Source organism: Emydura macquarii, unplaced genomic scaffold (assembly GCF_026122565.2).
Source record: "Emydura macquarii macquarii isolate MOO-44397 ecotype Brisbane River unplaced genomic scaffold, CSIRO-AGI_Emac_v2 contig_3132, whole genome shotgun sequence".
NCBI classification, from domain to species: Eukaryota; Metazoa; Chordata; order Testudines; family Chelidae; genus Emydura; species Emydura macquarii.
This window is the reverse complement of record NW_027133269.1, coordinates 1-7,567: the sequence shown is the minus strand read 5'-3', so window position 1 is coordinate 7,567 and position 7,567 is coordinate 1. Positions and strand designations below refer to the sequence as shown.

Sequence of the window (7,567 nt, the reverse complement as noted above, 5' to 3'; positions counted from 1 at the left end):
GCTACTGAGCTGGACCCTCCGGGTGATGCAGAGAGACCTGGGGGAAAGTGCTGGGGCCGGGCAGGAAAGTGAGTCTGCACAAAGAGCCCCATTCAGGGACCTGCCGGTGAGTTTGCCCGGAGAGTGAGGGGCTCCCTGTGTGTCTGCAAAGCCCAGAACTGCCGCCCTCAGTGACACAGCCAGGCTCAAACCTCTGTTGGCAGTGGCCAAGGAAAGCAAACGCCCACGTCCATGGGGCAGTAACCCGTTCTCCCAGGGACAGAGAAGGGGAGAGAGGGAAGATGATAAAAAGGAGCCTGGGGACCGAAAGGGGCAGCAGGAGCAGTAAGTGAGGAGAGAGGTTCCCAGCTGCCATGCCTGCCCAGATCCATTCCCGGCATCCCCTGGGGCAGACAGACTTTCCTGGGAAGAAGGTGAGCAGCTGGCAGAGGAAAAGCTGGTAGCTCCGTCTGCTGAAGCACTGCACTACTTGGCGGGGGCTGGGGCGCTGGAGGGGGTCACACGGTCTTTGGGGACAATGTTGGGGGAGTCCCCAGAGTGACTCCTTTGATTCTGCTCTTTTTCTAGCTTTTGGATCAGAGACTCTGTCCCTGGGAGGGTTTAAAAGTCCCGCTGGGTTTAGTTCTGCTGGGAGGGACCTGGCCTGGGTAGCAATGAAGTGAGTTTCTTCCCAGCATGGCAGAGTGCAGGCCTGGGGGAATCGGGGTGTGAAATGGACTCCAAGCCCCTTCTGACACCTCTCCAATCTCCCTTTCGCCCCACCCTGACAGGTTGAAGAGTCGCACCCGGGTTCCTCCAGATCATCCCGTCTTCCCGGGAAAATGGCTGTGGTGGAGCCGGCTCAGGTAAGGGATTTTCCAAGGGCAGCGGAGTGGAGGAAGTGGCAGGGAGAGGACAGGGTGTGATGGAGCTGCTGATTTTCTGAGCAGGCCCGTGGCTGGGGGTGAAAATTCCTCCATCTAAAAGAGGAAACAACCCCCTGCACGGGGCTGGGAACGTTTCAGACTCCTGTGGGCTGCAGCCTGAACCCACGAGCCAGAGGCTGCTGTAAAACAGAAGGGAAGCTGTTGGGATTCCTGTCCCACCCTGTCCCTGTCCCCTGCTCAGAGCCCAGCTTATCAGCCTGTGGCCAAGAAGTGTGGGGTAAAGGAAAAGACCCAGCCCTCCTTCATCTGCTGGAGGGACAAGGAGCTCTCACTTTCTTCCTGTAGGAGAGTAAAGAGTTAAAAGCTGGACAAGTGATCAGGCCTAAGCCACAGGGAATGGAATCATGGCACAAGCAAAACCTTGTTTCTGTTACTGGTGTGAATTGTGGCTAGAGTCTGTTCTCTCTCTCCTTTCCCTCCCTTCCTAGCCAATAGCGCAAGGAATGAGACTAACCAATAACTATTCTCCTTGTGTTCAAGGTCTTTGGTGGGAACAGAGCGTTGTCCTCTTTCCCTCCCTTGCATACAGTATATTTGAAAGAATCTTAGGCTATGTCTACACTGCAGCACTAATTCAAATTCGAATTACAGAAAGCAATTTATAGAAAGTGCTGCAGACTGTCCACGCTACAGTGTTTGTGCTGATGTCTTGCGTCTACACTGGCCAGCCTTAATTCGAATTAGAAAGCAGTGCAATGTGGGAAGCTATCCCACAGTGCAACTAACCGTAGAGGCTGTTGTGACGGTGTCGTCATCCCAGGATCTGCCGCTGTTTCCCCCACCCTCTTCCCCCACCCCCAAACAAACAGCAAAGGATTTTCATGCTGTTTTTTACTCCCCCGATGGCCATTGCTGCAGGCATGGGGCCGGCTGAACTGTGCTCTCATTTTGACCGTGACAAATACACCACAGCGTATCCTGAATTACTTTAGAACTGTATGCTGTTTGCCTTTCATGCTCCCCCTACCATCCCCTGTATATTGCTTGCCTTTGATTTTGATTCTACAGGTGTCTGTAGAATGTAAGATAAATCACAAGGGAGTCAGTTAGTATATTAATACAGTGATACATATGTTTCCTTTCACTGATGGAAAACATGATCTAATATATCCACATGTAGCACTGTGAATAAACTCTTAAGAAAGTATCAAGTTTCCATGATTGTCCACTGAAACAATGTAGCAAAGAATTTCCTCTCACTGCTGGCATTTAAAACTCATTCACCACGGCATTCACCAGGCGGGAGCGGGGTGGGTGGTGAAATCTTTCAAATGGACAAATGTTAAAGGGCTAAACTTTCAAAGGGACAAATCCACTTGCAGAGGTGGTTTTATTAATTCCATTTTAAAGGCTCCTTAATTTGAATTACTAATGTGCAAGTGTAGACGCGGGTGTAATTAATTCAATGAAGGGACTTTAATTCGAATTAAGCCACCAGTGTAGACCAGGCCTTAGTAAGTTTCAAGGTAATGTGCCTGGGCTCTAGGCAAAATCCTGTAAACAACAAACAGGGGCGGGTATAATTGTATTCATCCTGTAGTTATTAATATTCATTTGATAGGTGTCACTGTAACCAACTAAGGGTCTGCGGGGAGTGGCTGGGAATGTGTACACACTGACATGCTGTTATGGATAAAAGGATTATAAAGTAACCCCTCTTTGCTCACTGCCGGCGTCGAGGTGGAACGAGCAGACAATAAAAGGTTCTGTCTCCCCAATCCACCCCGGGGACAACCTGTTTGATTATTTCTAACATTCCCCACCCCCTGAAGCCTCCTGGCTGCTCTGAGCAGGGTGGGGAGGGATTCCGCTACTCCGGCCTTTCCAGAGCATCTCTCTTTTTTGTCCTTTCTCCCCATCACTAGGGGAGTTCTGGCTGGGGCAGCAGATGGTGAGTGGAGACTTTTGTTGTTTCAGATGCCGGTGACCTTCGAGGAGGTGGCTGTGTATTTCACCCAGGGGCAGGGGGCTCTGCTGGACCCTCAACAGAGCCCTTACAGGGACGTCATGCAGGAGAATTACAAGAATGTAACCCTGCTGCAAGGGATTCTGTCCCGTCAGTTACTAGAAGCCGTGGGGTCTGCATTTCCAAATCTGGTCAGGTCTTCCCTGGTCAGTTAGATTGGAGGGGAATTGCTTCCATAATCCGGAGCTGCACTGTGACAGGAACTTGCATCTCTCTACCCCCTCCCATGGGACCAAGGGGTCAAAACTTGTGGACATGCTAACTCGTCCCCATCCCTCCAGTTTTCATGGGGACAGAAGCCGTGGATTGTCTTCTCCGTCTCGTTTCTCACTTGCACCCAGGATCCCTGTTGACCTCCCTTCTTGGGACTCGCTCCAGCCATGGGGAGGGCTCTGGGCTCTGCAGGTTTAGAAACAGGCAGGGGTTTAGCTCCAGGACTGTGTGTGCGTCAGCAAGGCCCCCAGAGCGCACAGATCCTGGGAACTCCTATTGAGGACATGACAGTTCCCCACACCTCCCTCGTCATCTGCTTCTCCCAGGGGGGCTCAGTGACCATGTTCCGATTCTCTTGGATCCACATTCCCTCAGCACAGCATGGGGACAGGTTCATGAACTCATCTTTGTGCTGAATATGCCTCCAACTCTCTGTGCACCCTAATCTTCTCTGATTTCTCCCCCGAGCAGGATTTCCCGTTTCCAAACCAGAGCTGATTGCCCGCCTTGAACGAGGAGAGGAGCCATGGGTGCCCGATCTCCAGGCCTGTGCTAAAAGAGAGGTCCCGAGAGGCAGCCGCACAGGTGAGGTCTCAGTGACACTGACACAGAAGCCACCTGCAGATGGAAGGAGAAAGTTGAGAATCCCAAAAATGTAGTGTGAGCAAGTGCCCTGAGTTCCACCTCATTTCCCCAGGTCATGGCTGTTTGGCAGTAGATATCACGCGTGGTTTTCCACTCATCCTGTTTGCTGCAGGAGTTTCCTTCCCAACTTTACTGCCCTGTGAGTGTTTGGGTGGGTGATGGAGGCAGAATCTGATTGTTCGGTCTTCACAACTTTAAGGTGTTGGTTTTCCATTTGTGCTGTTCCTCTTTCTCCCCGACACAATGACTGAGTGTCTGGATTGTCTCTCCCAGCAGGTGATGAGATAGTGAGTGACAAGGAGGAGGATGAACACCAGGAAGTTCCTGGGGAAGTGGAGCCACAGGGGAACTTTTAAGGGAATTTTTCCCAAGTGCTTAGAAGAGGGAGAAAACCGGGAAAATCATGAGTTCAGAGAGTCTTCTGGGAAACCACCCAAGGAAGAAAGTGGATGAATCTATTAAATGTGGGGGAGATCTAAGGATCCCAAGGAAACCAGCCCAGCAGACAAATCCCAAGGAAGATAAACCCTATCACTGTCTCCAATGTGGGAAAGGTTTCGATTGGAAGTCAGCACTAATTAGACATGAGAGAATCCACAGAGAAGGGAGACCACATAAATGCTTGAAGTGTGAGAAATGTTTTACACGGAGATCAACCCTTGTTAGACATCAGGCAACCCACAAAAAGAGAGACCCCATAAGTGCTTGGATTGTGGGAAAAGTTTCACATATAGATCATCCCTTATTATACATCAGAGAATACACACAGGAGAGAGACCCCATAAGTGTTTGGACTGTGGGAAAAGTTTCGCACAAAGATCACACCTCATTAGTCATCAGAGAATACACACAGGAGAGAGACCCCATAAGTGTTTGGACTGTGGGAAAGTTTCGCACAAAGATCACACCTCAGTCGTCATCAGAGAATACACACAGGACAGGGACCCCATAAATGCTTGAACTGTGAGAAAAGCTTCACATGGAAATCAGGCCTTGTTGCACATCAGGCAACCCACACAGGAGAGGGACCCCATAAGTGTTTGGCATGTGGAAAATGTTTCATAGAGCGATCACACCTTATTAGTCACCAGACCGTCCACACAGGAGAAAGACCCTATAAATGCCTTGAGTTTGGGAAACGTTTTACTGTGAGCTCTCACCTTATTACACATCACAGTATTCATTCTGGAGATAAACCTCAGAAATGCAGCAACTGTGGGAAATGTTTCAAGTGGAAGTCGGATCTTTTAAGACATCAGAGAATCCACACGATAGAGAGACCCTATGGGTGTTTGGACTGTGGGAAAAGTTTCACATACAGATCAAGCCTCATTAGTCATCAGAGAATACACACAGGAGAGAGACCCTATAAGTGTTTGGACTGTGGGGAAAAGTTTTTTACAGATATCATCCTTTACTATACATCAGGCAACCCACACAGGAGAAAGTCTCCATAAGTGCTTGGACTGTGAGAAAAGTTTCGCATACAGATCATCCCTTATTAAACATCAGAGAATACACACAGGAGAGAGACCCCATAAGTGTTCGGACTGTGAGAAAAGTTTTAAAGATAGATCAGGCCTTGTTACACATCAGGCAACCCACACAGAAGAGAAACCCCATAAGTGCTTGGACTGTGGGAAAAGTTTCACACGAAGATCACGCCTCAGTAATCATCAGAGGATACACACAGGAGAGAGACCCTATAAGTGTTTGGACTGTGGAAAAGCTTCCCACAAAGATCACACCTCAGTAATCATCAGAGAATACACACAGGAGAGAGACCCCATAAGTGTTTGGACTGTGGGAAAAGTTTGCACAAAGATCATACCTCATTCGTCATCAGAGTATACACACACAGGAGAGAGACCCCATAAGTGCTTGGACTGTGGGAAAAGTTTTGCACAAAGATCATACCTCATTCGTCATCAGAGCATACACACAGGAGAGAGACCCCATAAGTGTTTGGACTGTGGGAAAAGCTTCCCACAAAGATCACACCTCAGTAATCATCAGAGAATACACACAGGAGAGAGACCCCATAAGTGTTCGGACTGTGGGAAAAGTTTCACACAAGATCATACCTCATTAGTCATCAGAGAATACACACAGGAGAGAGACCCCATAAGTGCTTGGACTGTGGGAAAAGTTTTACAGCTAGATCAGTCCTTATTGTACATCAGGCAACCCACACAGGGAAGAGACTCCATCAGTGCTTGGACTGTGGGAAAAGTTTCACATACAGATCACACCTTATTAGACATCAGGCAATGCACCCAGGAGACACACCCCATAAGTGTTTGGACTGTTAGAAAAGTTTCGCACCAAGATCATACCTCATTAGTCATCAGAGAATTCACACATGAGAGAGACCCCATAAGTGTTTGGACTGTGGGAAAAGTTTTGCACAAAGATCACAGCTCACTCGACATAAGGGAATACACACAGGATCTAAGCATTGATCAGCACCTTCTCCCTGCTACAGCCCTGGCTGATGGACCACAGGTGGGGAAGGCAGAGAGAAAAACTCCTCCAGATGCTCCCTCTGCCTGGCTGAAGTTCCTCCCAGCGCAGTTCCCGCTTTCATGTATATTAGGCGGAAGACACTTGTCAGGCTCTACATTCACACAAGATACTTCTTCCCATCCTCCATCTTCCACCAGCCTCTGGGCTACCTATAAGGTACGGACTTCTGGATCAGAGGGTACCAACGCAGCAAAGCAATTAAAATGTTACTGGCATTTCAGAGCCACCTGGCGAACAACCCTTGGGGAAAAGAAGTAGCTAGAGGGAACTGGACCTCTGCCACCCTTTTGCAAGCGAATGTCGGGGGTGGGTGCAAATGGGAATGGTCCCAAGAGCCGGCGTGGCAGGTGCGGGTTGAAACAAACAACACAGTTTATGGTTGGGCCAGAGGTATTCTATCCGTGGATGGGAGTAATTTGGGCAGGACAAGGTAACACACGGGAGGGATGGTCACAAAAACAACCACCATTACAATGTATAGAACCGGTATCCCCTCAGCCCTGGGTGGAACAGGGAAATAAAATCTGCTGGCAGGGATCAGCCGTGCTCAATGGTCAGGAGCTAAAGGATGGAAGGTGTGTGGAACGGGTGGGGTTTGGAGCAGAAAGCTTTACCCTGCAACTAGGAAACTCCACCCATCACATCCGCATCCCGGCCATAAAACAGCTTAACATAACAGGACACCAACAATTCCAGTGAACTGGACTGAGGCTGTGCCTGAACCCTCCTGGATCAATTGGGACCGCCTAACACTGCTGTAAAAACAACTCCAGGCCGAGCAACGCAGAGCAGGTTTTGGAAGCCCCGACCCTCGGAGGAACCAGCGCGTTCCAACTAGCCGCTGAGCTGCCTGCTGACTGTGCTTGGACTGATGTACCCTGTGCCCTGCGAACAGGCGTAACAGACTATTTAGCTCCTCGGTCGTGTTACTCGTGTTGTAGGAATATTAATCATAGTAGTTGTTTTTTTAATAATGTTTATGGGATGTTGAAAACTTTGCACCCTCCCAGCCTCTCCCCGAAAGCCAGACCTGTAATTTTAGGGCTAATTGTCCAGTCAGTAACCTGCCTCCCTCGTCTACCCATAGCATGAGCAGTGTCTCGAGGCATTGGGCCATCGGGAGCCAGGGCCACCTGGACCAGTGCCCCACCAGCCAGTGTGCGGGAAGGATGGGTGCCTGGGCCTTTCTTTGAAAGAGTGGGGGAGTGTGGGAGAGTGAAGAGTTAAAAGCTGGACAAGTGATCAGGCCTAAGCTACAGGAATGGGTTCTTGGCACAAGCAAAACCTTGTT

At 49.5% G+C, this 7,567-nt stretch overlaps 1 pseudogene; it reads left to right on the top strand.

Moving 5' to 3' along the window:
- The first annotated feature begins 821 nt into the window (after positions 1-821).
- Positions 822-6,939, top strand: LOC137142068 (zinc finger protein 585A-like; annotated as a pseudogene).
- The last annotated feature ends 628 nt before the right edge of the window (positions 6,940-7,567 follow it).